Below are 14,895 nucleotides of genomic sequence, written 5' to 3' on the forward strand. Positions count from 1 at the left end.
TGAGGAAGGGGAGGGGGCTGGACTGGAGAGTCGGTGGAGCTGGAGGCAGGCAGGCCCCAAGAATCAGGCACTGACAGGACCAGATACCTGCACCCACCCACTGGATAGCAGCTGCAGCAGCCAGAGCAGCAGCCCTGGCTTGCCAAGGCCAAGGGCCCTGAGTGAGTCCCTCTGAGGAGGAGGAAGAGGAGGAGGAGGAGGAGGAGGAAGAGGTGGACGACGGCCACTGTCAGCAGGCAACGGGGTCGACAGGGGCCTCCCTCCCGTATGGAGGCCTGTGTCCAGGTGGCTGCCCGCCAAATTCAGGGCAGCTCGGGGCAGCTCAGGGCTCCCAGGGCCCTGGGGGATGTCTCTGGTTGGGGGCTGTCAGTCAGTCAGTCAGTCAGTCAGTCAGTCAGTCAGTCAGTCAGTCAGTCAGTCAGTCTGTCTGTCAGCGCACTTGCTTGGACAGGGGCCTGGCGGCCCTTGGCCCCCAACCCTGGGCTGTCAGATGCCGGCCCCGCCCCCGGACACGCCCCCACCGTGCCCCTGGCCCCAGAGCCCTGCCCACCTGTGCCGGCTTTGGCCTGGGGTTGTGGCTCTGGTGGCTGGCCACCACCCCTCTTGTCAAGTTCAGGGTGGGGGTCATGGCCTCCCTAGGGGTCAGCTGGATGGGCGGGGTCCCCGTGGCCTAGCAACCTCTCGAGCCCTCTGTGATGCCCCCCCCCCCCAGGATTCTGTGCGCAGGCGCACTGGCACTGGGCAGCCCAACTGCCCTGCCACTAGGTCAGGTGGCAGCGCCCACACCCCAGGGCCCTGGCACAGAGGGACAGAAGGACGGGAGGACAGCTCTTAGCGACGACGGACCTCGGGGCTGGCAGCCAAGAGCAGAAAGGAGGAGTTGCGCCTGGGAGCCAAGGAGCCCGGGCCACAGCTGCCAGCATGCCTGCCTGCCTTGCTTGATGCCTGTATGCAGCCTCTGTCCAGGTGGGTTTCTCAGTTCCTCTCCTCTCCTCTCTTCTCCTCTCCTCTTTGCTCCTCTCCTCTTGTCTCTCCTCTCTTCCGGGTGCCCTGATCACCATCTCGAGCACTTCTGAAATTTTGCCTGTGACAACTGCCCACACCTCTCCTCTGCGCCCCTGACGTCACCCAGCACACAGGCTCACCTTCTCAGCCAACCCACACCCACACCCACACCCACACCCACACCCACACCCCCCACCACATTCCCAGGATCAGCCCCTCTGCCCTATTCAGCCAAACTGGCCACTTGGCAACATATCCGTGCAGGCTTGACTGTCTTAATCATTCAAGGTGATATCTCCTTTTGTACTTAGCTTGGTTGATTGGTGGATGGATAGTTGGTTGGATGGATGGATGGATGGATGGATGGATGGATGGATGGATGGATGGACGGGTTGATGGACTGGTTTTGTAGAGGCAGAAAGCCATCTATGGGTACTTGAGACTGCTGGCATCAGAGTGCTAGTCTGCTGTCAAATGTAAAATGTCAACTCGTCAACAAATAAATTAAATAATTAAATAAACTGGGTTACAAAAAAACAAAAACACGATGTCTTTGCCCTTTCTGGATATGCTATGCTGTTTGGATCTTAATAAGGAAAGCATTGTCCTGAGCAGCCCCTTGAAATTTTGGGATATTTCATTTTCCCTCCTTTTCTTTTTTATTTTGCTTTCTATTATCTTGATTTATTTATTGGAATGAGACAGTCACGAATTGAGACGGAAGGGAGGGATAGAGATTTTGAGAACCGGAGAGACACCTGCAGCACTTCTGCACCTCTTGTAAAGATTTCCCCCCTGCAGGTGGGGCCCAGGGTCTTGAACTCAGATCGTCCTACAGTGTAACATGAGTGCCTAACCAGGTGAGGCACCACCTGCTACCGTTAATGTGACATTTTTTTAGCAATGAAAAGAAATTCTCTTGGCTAGGTAAGAAATAAATAATAAGTAAATAAATAAATAAATAAACAAAAGTGGATTTGCATTTACACAGTGGAAACACACACACACACACACACACGGACATATTCATGTATATTACCTGTATTATGTATTTATGTATTTATTTATTTATTGCCACAAGGGGTTATTGCCACAGCTCCGTGGCAGCTCCACGAATCCACTGCTCCCACGGACCATTTTCTCCCCTTTTGCTGCCCTTGTTGCGTGATTATTGTGGTTATTAAATTTATTATTATTATTGTTGTTGTTGCTGTTGTTTTTGTGATGGTTGCTGTCCTTGCAGAAGACAGAGATAAATCGAGAGAGGAGGGGAAAGAGAGATGGGGGACAGAAAGATAGGCCCCCTGCAGATCTGCTTCACTAAATAAATAAAGTTCATTTTCATTTTACTCAGTAGAAACACAGTGACCCCTATACATGTATATTACCTGAATTATTTATTTATGTATTTTTTATTTCCTTATTTATTGATTTATACATTTATTGCCTCCAGGGTTATTGTCAGGGCTAGAGGCCAGCACCACGAATCCACTGTTCCTGCTGACCACTTTTTCCCCTTTTTCTGCCCTTGTTGCCTGTTCTTTGTTGTGGTTATTATTATTATTGTTGTTGCTGTTACTGTCCTTGCATAGGACAGAGAGAAAGGGAGTGAGGAGTGGAAAGACAGAGGGGGGAGAGAAAGGTAGACCCCTAGAGGTCTGCTTCACTAGATAAATAAAAGTGCATGTACATTTACAAAGTGGAAACACAGACACATGTATACATGTATATTACCTGTATATTTTCTCTATGAGTATATATATATATATATATATATATTGCTTCCAGGGTTATTGCCAGTGCTCGGTGCCTGTACCAGAATCTACTGCTCCTGTAGATCATTTATTCTCCTTTTGCTGCCCTTGTTGCTTGATCATTGTTGTGGTTCTTGTTGTTGTTGTTGTTACTGTCCGTGCACAGGACAGAGAGAAAGGGAGAGGGGAGGGGAAAAGCAGAAGGGGGAGACAATGATAGACCCCCTGACGATCTGCTTCACCCCCTGTACAGCGACTCCCCTGCAAGAGGGGTTCTGCGGGCCAGACATCGGACCCTTCCGCCTGTCCCCTCGTTTCGCGCCACCACTGCTTTACCCTCTGACATACCGCCCAACCTCCCTGGATTTCCTTTTGACAGCAATATGTCCTGTCTATTTTTTGAATCCTCATTATCCTGAGGCTCAGTCCTGGAAATAGTGTCATGAGACAACACAGGGGGACCTCTGGAATCAGAGAGCGCCTGGAACAGCAGCAGGGGCTCTGGAGCCAGGGCAGGAGCCCCTAGCCATCCACCCTCCTCGGAGTCCACGTGCCAGCATCTTGGTCCTGCTCCCTCCCAAAAAGATTTTTTCCCTTGTTTCATAGAGAAAGAGGCATCGCACAGGAGAGTCAGGTAGCGCTAATAAAAAAATAAAAAAGCCTTTTTTTTTTTTTTTTTTTTACCCTTCCTGAAGGACTAGCTTCTGGGAAGCACAGGTTTTGAACCTGCAAACTCTGCTGTCTGCCTGTCTCTGAGTCCACAGGAGGAACCACTGCCCCAGCCAGACCTTGTGCTCAGAGTGGGGTGTTTTCGCCAGTCCTAGGCCTACACAGTGCACTTGGGATTGGGCGGCCTGAGATCACCCAAATGTTACATTGTAGATTGTTTGTTTGCAGTTCCGGCTCCCCAGGACATTGGACAGACCCAAGTCCCTCCAGGCCAGCCAGAGAAAAAGACTCCTCACATCCTTGGTGCAAATGGAGTGGAGGGGGAGGGGAGAGAGGTGCATGTGTGGGTTGCTCATGCCCAGGTGGGTGTGGGGGGCCGTGGCAGGCCTTGGAAGGTGGTTGAGGGGCAGAAGGAGACTGTTTGGGGGGCAGGCTGCAGGCAGGGGAGCCTCTGAATAGGTGCAGGGCTGTGTGTGAGGGTGTGGTGGCAGGGGGTTAGGGCAGGTCCCCCTGCTGGATGGTGAGATGGCAGCTGGGCTGGCCCAGGGTCCCCAGAGCTGGAGGGCAGCAGCAGGCTGGCAGGAAAGGAGTGCAGGGAGGCACACAGTAGATGACAGTTGGGGAGCTGGGGGGCAGGGGGCAAGGTCAAATGGAGGCATACCTGAGGAAGGGGAGGGGGCTGGACTGGAGAGTCGGTGGAGCTGGAGGCAGGCAGGCCCCAAGAATCAGGCACTGACAGGACCAGATACCTGCACCCACCCACTGGATAGCAGCTGCAGCAGCCAGAGCAGCAGCCCTGGCTTGCCAAGGCCAAGGGCCCTGAGTGAGTCCCTCTGAGGAGGAGGAAGAGGAGGAGGAGGAGGAGGAGGAAGAGGTGGACGACGGCCACTGTCAGCAGGCAACGGGGTCGACAGGGGCCTCCCTCCCGTATGGAGGCCTGTGTCCAGGTGGCTGCCCGCCAAATTCAGGGCAGCTCGGGGCAGCTCAGGGCTCCCAGGGCCCTGGGGGATGTCTCTGGTTGGGGGCTGTCAGTCAGTCAGTCAGTCAGTCAGTCAGTCAGTCAGTCAGTCAGTCAGTCAGTCAGTCAGTCTGTCTGTCAGCGCACTTGCTTGGACAGGGGCCTGGCGGCCCTTGGCCCCCAACCCTGGGCTGTCAGATGCCGGCCCCGCCCCCGGACACGCCCCCACCGTGCCCCTGGCCCCAGAGCCCTGCCCACCTGTGCTGGCTTTGGCCTGGGGTTGTGGCTCTGGTGGCTGGCCACCACCCCTCTTGTCAAGTTCAGGGTGGGGGTCATGGCCTCCCTAGGGGTCAGCTGGATGGGCGGGGTCCCCGTGGCCTAGCAACCTCTCGAGCCCTCTGTGATGCCCCCCCCCCCAGGATTCTGTGCGCAGGCGCACTGGCACTGGGCAGCCCAACTGCCCTGCCACTAGGTCAGGTGGCAGCGCCCACACCCCAGGGCCCTGGCACAGAGGGACAGAAGGACGGGAGGACAGCTCTTAGCGACGACGGACCTCGGGGCTGGCAGCCAAGAGCAGAAAGGAGGAGTTGCGCCTGGGAGCCAAGGAGCCCGGGCCACAGCTGCCAGCATGCCTGCCTGCCTTGCTTGATGCCTGTATGCAGCCTCTGTCCAGGTGGGTTTCTCAGTTCCTCTCCTCTCCTCTCTTCTCCTCTCCTCTTTGCTCCTCTCCTCTTGTCTCTCCTCTCTTCCGGGTGCCCTGATCACCATCTCGAGCACTTCTGAAATTTTGCCTGTGACAACTGCCCACACCTCTCCTCTGCGCCCCTGACGTCACCCAGCACACAGGCTCACCTTCTCAGCCAACCCACACCCACACCCACACCCACACCCACACCCCCCACCACATTCCCAGGATCAGCCCCTCTGCCCTATTCAGCCAAACTGGCCACTTGGCAACATATCCGTGCAGGCTTGACTGTCTTAATCATTCAAGGTGATATCTCCTTTTGTACTTAGCTTGGTTGATTGGTGGATGGATAGTTGGTTGGATGGATGGATGGATGGATGGATGGATGGATGGATGGATGGATGGACGGGTTGATGGACTGGTTTTGTAGAGGCAGAAAGCCATCTATGGGTACTTGAGACTGCTGGCATCAGAGTGCTAGTCTGCTGTCAAATGTAAAATGTCAACTCGTCAACAAATAAATTAAATAATTAAATAAACTGGGTTACAAAAAAACAACAACACGATGTCTTTGCCCTTTCTGGATATGCTATGCTGTTTGGATCTTAATAAGGAAAGCATTGTCCTGAGCAGCCCCTTGAAATTTTGGGATATTTCATTTTCCCTCCTTTTCTTTTTTATTTTGCTTTCTATTATCTTGATTTATTTATTGGAATGAGACAGTCACGAATTGAGACGGAAGGGAGGGATAGAGATTTTGAGAACCGGAGAGACACCTGCAGCACTTCTGCACCTCTTGTAAAGATTTCCCCCCTGCAGGTGGGGCCCAGGGTCTTGAACTCAGATCGTCCTACAGTGTAACATGAGTGCCTAACCAGGTGAGGCACCACCTGCTACCGTTAATGTGACATTTTTTTAGCAATGAAAAGAAATTCTCTTGGCTAGGTAAGAAATAAATAATAAGTAAATAAATAAATAAATAAACAAAAGTGGATTTGCATTTACACAGTGGAACACACACACACACACACACACACGGACATATTCATGTATATTACCTGTATTATGTATTTATGTATTTATTTATTTATTGCCACAAGGGGTTATTGCCACAGCTCCGTGGCAGCTCCACGAATCCACTGCTCCCACGGACCATTTTCTCCCCTTTTGCTGCCCTTGTTGCGTGATTATTGTGGTTATTAAATTTATTATTATTATTGTTGTTGTTGCTGTTGTTTTTGTGATGGTTGCTGTCCTTGCAGAAGACAGAGATAAATCGAGAGAGGAGGGGAAAGAGAGATGGGGGACAGAAAGATAGGCCCCCTGCAGATCTGCTTCACTAAATAAATAAAGTTCATTTTCATTTTACTCAGTAGAAACACAGTGACCCCTATACATGTATATTACCTGAATTATTTATTTATGTATTTTTTATTTCCTTATTTATTGATTTATACATTTATTGCCTCCAGGGTTATTGTCAGGGCTAGAGGCCAGCACCACGAATCCACTGTTCCTGCTGACCACTTTTTCCCCTTTTTCTGCCCTTGTTGCCTGTTCTTTGTTGTGGTTATTATTATTATTGTTGTTGCTGTTACTGTCCTTGCATAGGACAGAGAGAAAGGGAGTGAGGAGTGGAAAGACAGAGGGGGGAGAGAAAGGTAGACCCCTAGAGGTCTGCTTCACTAGATAAATAAAAGTGCATGTACATTTACAAAGTGGAAACACAGACACATGTATACATGTATATTACCTGTATATTTTCTCTATGAGTATATATATATATATATATATATATATATATATTGCTTCCAGGGTTATTGCCAGTGCTCGGTGCCTGTACCAGAATCTACTGCTCCTGTAGATCATTTATTCTCCTTTTGCTGCCCTTGTTGCTTGATCATTGTTGTGGTTCTTGTTGTTGTTGTTGTTACTGTCCGTGCACAGGACAGAGAGAAAGGGAGAGGGGAGGGGAAAAGCAGAAGGGGGAGACAATGATAGACCCCCTGACGATCTGCTTCACCCCCTGTACAGCGACTCCCCTGCAAGAGGGGTTCTGCGGGCCAGACATCGGACCCTTCCGCCTGTCCCCTCGTTTCGCGCCACCACTGCTTTACCCTCTGACATACCGCCCAACCTCCCTGGATTTCCTTTTGACAGCAATATGTCCTGTCTATTTTTTGAATCCTCATTATCCTGAGGCTCAGTCCTGGAAATAGTGTCATGAGACAACACAGGGGGACCTCTGGAATCAGAGAGCGCCTGGAACAGCAGCAGGGGCTCTGGAGCCAGGGCAGGAGCCCCTAGCCATCCACCCTCCTCGGAGTCCACGTGCCAGCATCTTGGTCCTGCTCCCTCCCAAAAAGATTTTTTCCCTTGTTTCATAGAGAAAGAGGCATCGCACAGGAGAGTCAGGTAGCGCTAATAAAAAAATAAAAAAGCCTTTTTTTTTTTTTTTTTTTTTTACCCTTCCTGAAGGACTAGCTTCTGGGAAGCACAGGTTTTGAACCTGCAAACTCTGCTGTCTGCCTGTCTCTGAGTCCACAGGAGGAACCACTGCCCCAGCCAGACCTTGTGCTCAGAGTGGGGTGTTTTCGCCAGTCCTAGGCCTACACAGTGCACTTGGGATTGGGCGGCCTGAGATCACCCAAATGTTACATTGTAGATTGTTTGTTTGCAGTTCCGGCTCCCCAGGACATTGGACAGACCCAAGTCCCTCCAGGCCAGCCAGAGAAAAAGACTCCTCACATCCTTGGTGCAAATGGAGTGGAGGGGGAGGGGAGAGAGGTGCATGTGTGGGTTGCTCATGCCCAGGTGGGTGTGGGGGGCCGTGGCAGGCCTTGGAAGGTGGTTGAGGGGCAGAAGGAGACTGTTTGGGGGGCAGGCTGCAGGCAGGGGAGCCTCTGAATAGGTGCAGGGCTGTGTGTGAGGGTGTGGTGGCAGGGGGTTAGGGCAGGTCCCCCTGCTGGATGGTGAGATGGCAGCTGGGCTGGCCCAGGGTCCCCAGAGCTGGAGGGCAGCAGCAGGCTGGCAGGAAAGGAGTGCAGGGAGGCACACAGTAGATGACAGTTGGGGAGCTGGGGGGCAGGGGGCAAGGTCAAATGGAGGCATACCTGAGGAAGGGGAGGGGGCTGGACTGGAGAGTCGGTGGAGCTGGAGGCAGGCAGGCCCCAAGAATCAGGCACTGACAGGACCAGATACCTGCACCCACCCACTGGATAGCAGCTGCAGCAGCCAGAGCAGCAGCCCTGGCTTGCCAAGGCCAAGGGCCCTGAGTGAGTCCCTCTGAGGAGGAGGAAGAGGAGGAGGAGGAGGAGGAGGAAGAGGTGGACGACGGCCACTGTCAGCAGGCAACGGGGTCGACAGGGGCCTCCCTCCCGTATGGAGGCCTGTGTCCAGGTGGCTGCCCGCCAAATTCAGGGCAGCTCGGGGCAGCTCAGGGCTCCCAGGGCCCTGGGGGATGTCTCTGGTTGGGGGCTGTCAGTCAGTCAGTCAGTCAGTCAGTCAGTCAGTCAGTCAGTCAGTCAGTCAGTCAGTCAGTCTGTCTGTCAGCGCACTTGCTTGGACAGGGGCCTGGCGGCCCTTGGCCCCCAACCCTGGGCTGTCAGATGCCGGCCCCGCCCCCGGACACGCCCCCACCGTGCCCCTGGCCCCAGAGCCCTGCCCACCTGTGCTGGCTTTGGCCTGGGGTTGTGGCTCTGGTGGCTGGCCACCACCCCTCTTGTCAAGTTCAGGGTGGGGGTCATGGCCTCCCTAGGGGTCAGCTGGATGGGCGGGGTCCCCGTGGCCTAGCAACCTCTCGAGCCCTCTGTGATGCCCCCCCCCCCAGGATTCTGTGCGCAGGCGCACTGGCACTGGGCAGCCCAACTGCCCTGCCACTAGGTCAGGTGGCAGCGCCCACACCCCAGGGCCCTGGCACAGAGGGACAGAAGGACGGGAGGACAGCTCTTAGCGACGACGGACCTCGGGGCTGGCAGCCAAGAGCAGAAAGGAGGAGTTGCGCCTGGGAGCCAAGGAGCCCGGGCCACAGCTGCCAGCATGCCTGCCTGCCTTGCTTGATGCCTGTATGCAGCCTCTGTCCAGGTGGGTTTCTCAGTTCCTCTCCTCTCCTCTCTTCTCCTCTCCTCTTTGCTCCTCTCCTCTTGTCTCTCCTCTCTTCCGGGTGCCCTGATCACCATCTCGAGCACTTCTGAAATTTTGCCTGTGACAACTGCCCACACCTCTCCTCTGCGCCCCTGACGTCACCCAGCACACAGGCTCACCTTCTCAGCCAACCCACACCCACACCCACACCCACACCCACACCCCCCACCACATTCCCAGGATCAGCCCCTCTGCCCTATTCAGCCAAACTGGCCACTTGGCAACATATCCGTGCAGGCTTGACTGTCTTAATCATTCAAGGTGATATCTCCTTTTGTACTTAGCTTGGTTGATTGGTGGATGGATAGTTGGTTGGATGGATGGATGGATGGATGGATGGATGGATGGATGGATGGATGGACGGGTTGATGGACTGGTTTTGTAGAGGCAGAAAGCCATCTATGGGTACTTGAGACTGCTGGCATCAGAGTGCTAGTCTGCTGTCAAATGTAAAATGTCAACTCGTCAACAAATAAATTAAATAATTAAATAAACTGGGTTACAAAAAAACAACAACACGATGTCTTTGCCCTTTCTGGATATGCTATGCTGTTTGGATCTTAATAAGGAAAGCATTGTCCTGAGCAGCCCCTTGAAATTTTGGGATATTTCATTTTCCCTCCTTTTCTTTTTTATTTTGCTTTCTATTATCTTGATTTATTTATTGGAATGAGACAGTCACGAATTGAGACGGAAGGGAGGGATAGAGATTTTGAGAACCGGAGAGACACCTGCAGCACTTCTGCACCTCTTGTAAAGATTTCCCCCCTGCAGGTGGGGCCCAGGGTCTTGAACTCAGATCGTCCTACAGTGTAACATGAGTGCCTAACCAGGTGAGGCACCACCTGCTACCGTTAATGTGACATTTTTTTAGCAATGAAAAGAAATTCTCTTGGCTAGGTAAGAAATAAATAATAAGTAAATAAATAAATAAATAAACAAAAGTGGATTTGCATTTACACAGTGGAAACACACACACACACACACACACGGACATATTCATGTATATTACCTGTATTATGTATTTATGTATTTATTTATTTATTGCCACAAGGGGTTATTGCCACAGCTCCGTGGCAGCTCCACGAATCCACTGCTCCCACGGACCATTTTCTCCCCTTTTGCTGCCCTTGTTGCGTGATTATTGTGGTTATTAAATTTATTATTATTATTGTTGTTGTTGCTGTTGTTTTTGTGATGGTTGCTGTCCTTGCAGAAGACAGAGATAAATCGAGAGAGGAGGGGAAAGAGAGATGGGGGACAGAAAGATAGGCCCCCTGCAGATCTGCTTCACTAAATAAATAAAGTTCATTTTCATTTTACTCAGTAGAAACACAGTGACCCCTATACATGTATATTACCTGAATTATTTATTTATGTATTTTTTATTTCCTTATTTATTGATTTATACATTTATTGCCTCCAGGGTTATTGTCAGGGCTAGAGGCCAGCACCACGAATCCACTGTTCCTGCTGACCACTTTTTCCCCTTTTTCTGCCCTTGTTGCCTGTTCTTTGTTGTGGTTATTATTATTATTGTTGTTGCTGTTACTGTCCTTGCATAGGACAGAGAGAAAGGGAGTGAGGAGTGGAAAGACAGAGGGGGGAGAGAAAGGTAGACCCCTAGAGGTCTGCTTCACTAGATAAATAAAAGTGCATGTACATTTACAAAGTGGAAACACAGACACATGTATACATGTATATTACCTGTATATTTTCTCTATGAGTATATATATATATATATATATATATATATTGCTTCCAGGGTTATTGCCAGTGCTCGGTGCCTGTACCAGAATCTACTGCTCCTGTAGATCATTTATTCTCCTTTTGCTGCCCTTGTTGCTTGATCATTGTTGTGGTTCTTGTTGTTGTTGTTGTTACTGTCCGTGCACAGGACAGAGAGAAAGGGAGAGGGGAGGGGAAAAGCAGAAGGGGGAGACAATGATAGACCCCCTGACGATCTGCTTCACCCCCTGTACAGCGACTCCCCTGCAAGAGGGGTTCTGCGGGCCAGACATCGGACCCTTCCGCCTGTCCCCTCGTTTCGCGCCACCACTGCTTTACCCTCTGACATACCGCCCAACCTCCCTGGATTTCCTTTTGACAGCAATATGTCCTGTCTATTTTTTGAATCCTCATTATCCTGAGGCTCAGTCCTGGAAATAGTGTCATGAGACAACACAGGGGGACCTCTGGAATCAGAGAGCGCCTGGAACAGCAGCAGGGGCTCTGGAGCCAGGGCAGGAGCCCCTAGCCATCCACCCTCCTCGGAGTCCACGTGCCAGCATCTTGGTCCTGCTCCCTCCCAAAAAGATTTTTTCCCTTGTTTCATAGAGAAAGAGGCATCGCACAGGAGAGTCAGGTAGCGCTAATAAAAAAATAAAAAAGCCTTTTTTTTTTTTTTTTTTTTACCCTTCCTGAAGGACTAGCTTCTGGGAAGCACAGGTTTTGAACCTGCAAACTCTGCTGTCTGCCTGTCTCTGAGTCCACAGGAGGAACCACTGCCCCAGCCAGACCTTGTGCTCAGAGTGGGGTGTTTTCGCCAGTCCTAGGCCTACACAGTGCACTTGGGATTGGGCGGCCTGAGATCACCCAAATGTTACATTGTAGATTGTTTGTTTGCAGTTCCGGCTCCCCAGGACATTGGACAGACCCAAGTCCCTCCAGGCCAGCCAGAGAAAAAGACTCCTCACATCCTTGGTGCAAATGGAGTGGAGGGGGAGGGGAGAGAGGTGCATGTGTGGGTTGCTCATGCCCAGGTGGGTGTGGGGGGCCGTGGCAGGCCTTGGAAGGTGGTTGAGGGGCAGAAGGAGACTGTTTGGGGGGCAGGCTGCAGGCAGGGGAGCCTCTGAATAGGTGCAGGGCTGTGTGTGAGGGTGTGGTGGCAGGGGGTTAGGGCAGGTCCCCCTGCTGGATGGTGAGATGGCAGCTGGGCTGGCCCAGGGTCCCCAGAGCTGGAGGGCAGCAGCAGGCTGGCAGGAAAGGAGTGCAGGGAGGCACACAGTAGATGACAGTTGGGGAGCTGGGGGGCAGGGGGCAAGGTCAAATGGAGGCATACCTGAGGAAGGGGAGGGGGCTGGACTGGAGAGTCGGTGGAGCTGGAGGCAGGCAGGCCCCAAGAATCAGGCACTGACAGGACCAGATACCTGCACCCACCCACTGGATAGCAGCTGCAGCAGCCAGAGCAGCAGCCCTGGCTTGCCAAGGCCAAGGGCCCTGAGTGAGTCCCTCTGAGGAGGAGGAAGAGGAGGAGGAGGAGGAGGAGGAAGAGGTGGACGACGGCCACTGTCAGCAGGCAACGGGGTCGACAGGGGCCTCCCTCCCGTATGGAGGCCTGTGTCCAGGTGGCTGCCCGCCAAATTCAGGGCAGCTCGGGGCAGCTCAGGGCTCCCAGGGCCCTGGGGGATGTCTCTGGTTGGGGGCTGTCAGTCAGTCAGTCAGTCAGTCAGTCAGTCAGTCAGTCAGTCAGTCAGTCTGTCTGTCAGCGCACTTGCTTGGACAGGGGCCTGGCGGCCCTTGGCCCCCAACCCTGGGCTGTCAGATGCCGGCCCCGCCCCCGGACACGCCCCCACCGTGCCCCTGGCCCCAGAGCCCTGCCCACCTGTGCCGGCTTTGGCCTGGGGTTGTGGCTCTGGTGGCTGGCCACCACCCCTCTTGTCAAGTTCAGGGTGGGGGTCATGGCCTCCCTAGGGGTCAGCTGGATGGGCGGGGTCCCCGTGGCCTAGCAACCTCTCGAGCCCTCTGTGATGCCCCCCCCCCCAGGATTCTGTGCGCAGGCGCACTGGCACTGGGCAGCCCAACTGCCCTGCCACTAGGTCAGGTGGCAGCGCCCACACCCCAGGGCCCTGGCACAGAGGGACAGAAGGACGGGAGGACAGCTCTTAGCGACGACGGACCTCGGGGCTGGCAGCCAAGAGCAGAAAGGAGGAGTTGCGCCTGGGAGCCAAGGAGCCCGGGCCACAGCTGCCAGCATGCCTGCCTGCCTTGCTTGATGCCTGTATGCAGCCTCTGTCCAGGTGGGTTTCTCAGTTCCTCTCCTCTCCTCTCTTCTCCTCTCCTCTTTGCTCCTCTCCTCTTGTCTCTCCTCTCTTCCGGGTGCCCTGATCACCATCTCGAGCACTTCTGAAATTTTGCCTGTGACAACTGCCCACACCTCTCCTCTGCGCCCCTGACGTCACCCAGCACACAGGCTCACCTTCTCAGCCAACCCACACCCACACCCACACCCACACCCACACCCACACCCCCCACCACATTCCCAGGATCAGCCCCTCTGCCCTATTCAGCCAAACTGGCCACTTGGCAACATATCCGTGCAGGCTTGACTGTCTTAATCATTCAAGGTGATATCTCCTTTTGTACTTAGCTTGGTTGATTGGTGGATGGATAGTTGGTTGGATGGATGGATGGATGGATGGATGGATGGATGGATGGATGGACGGGTTGATGGACTGGTTTTGTAGAGGCAGAAAGCCATCTATGGGTACTTGAGACTGCTGGCATCAGAGTGCTAGTCTGCTGTCAAATGTAAAATGTCAACTCGTCAACAAATAAATTAAATAATTAAATAAACTGGGTTACAAAAAAACAACAACACGATGTCTTTGCCCTTTCTGGATATGCTATGCTGTTTGGATCTTAATAAGGAAAGCATTGTCCTGAGCAGCCCCTTGAAATTTTGGGATATTTCATTTTCCCTCCTTTTCTTTTTTATTTTGCTTTCTATTATCTTGATTTATTTATTGGAATGAGACAGTCACGAATTGAGACGGAAGGGAGGGATAGAGATTTTGAGAACCGGAGAGACACCTGCAGCACTTCTGCACCTCTTGTAAAGATTTCCCCCCTGCAGGTGGGGCCCAGGGTCTTGAACTCAGATCGTCCTACAGTGTAACATGAGTGCCTAACCAGGTGAGGCACCACCTGCTACCGTTAATGTGACATTTTTTTAGCAATGAAAAGAAATTCTCTTGGCTAGGTAAGAAATAAATAATAAGTAAATAAATAAATAAATAAACAAAAGTGGATTTGCATTTACACAGTGGAACACACACACACACACACACACACACACGGACATATTCATGTATATTACCTGTATTATGTATTTATGTATTTATTTATTTATTGCCACAAGGGGTTATTGCCACAGCTCCGTGGCAGCTCCACGAATCCACTGCTCCCACGGACCATTTTCTCCCCTTTTGCTGCCCTTGTTGCGTGATTATTGTGGTTATTAAATTTATTATTATTATTGTTGTTGTTGCTGTTGTTTTTGTGATGGTTGCTGTCCTTGCAGAAGACAGAGATAAATCGAGAGAGGAGGGGAAAGAGAGATGGGGGACAGAAAGATAGGCCCCCTGCAGATCTGCTTCACTAAATAAATAAAGTTCATTTTCATTTTACTCAGTAGAAACACAGTGACCCCTATACATGTATATTACCTGAATTATTTATTTATGTATTTTTTATTTCCTTATTTATTGATTTATACATTTATTGCCTCCAGGGTTATTGTCAGGGCTAGAGGCCAGCACCACGAATCCACTGTTCCTGCTGACCACTTTTTCCCCTTTTTCTGCCCTTGTTGCCTGTTCTTTGTTGTGGTTATTATTATTATTGTTGTTGCTGTTACTGTCCTTGCATAGGACAGAGAGAAAGGGAGTGAGGAGTGG

This window comes from Erinaceus europaeus, chromosome 5 (genome assembly GCF_950295315.1).
Source record: "Erinaceus europaeus chromosome 5, mEriEur2.1, whole genome shotgun sequence".
Classification (NCBI taxonomy): domain Eukaryota; kingdom Metazoa; phylum Chordata; class Mammalia; order Eulipotyphla; family Erinaceidae; genus Erinaceus; species Erinaceus europaeus.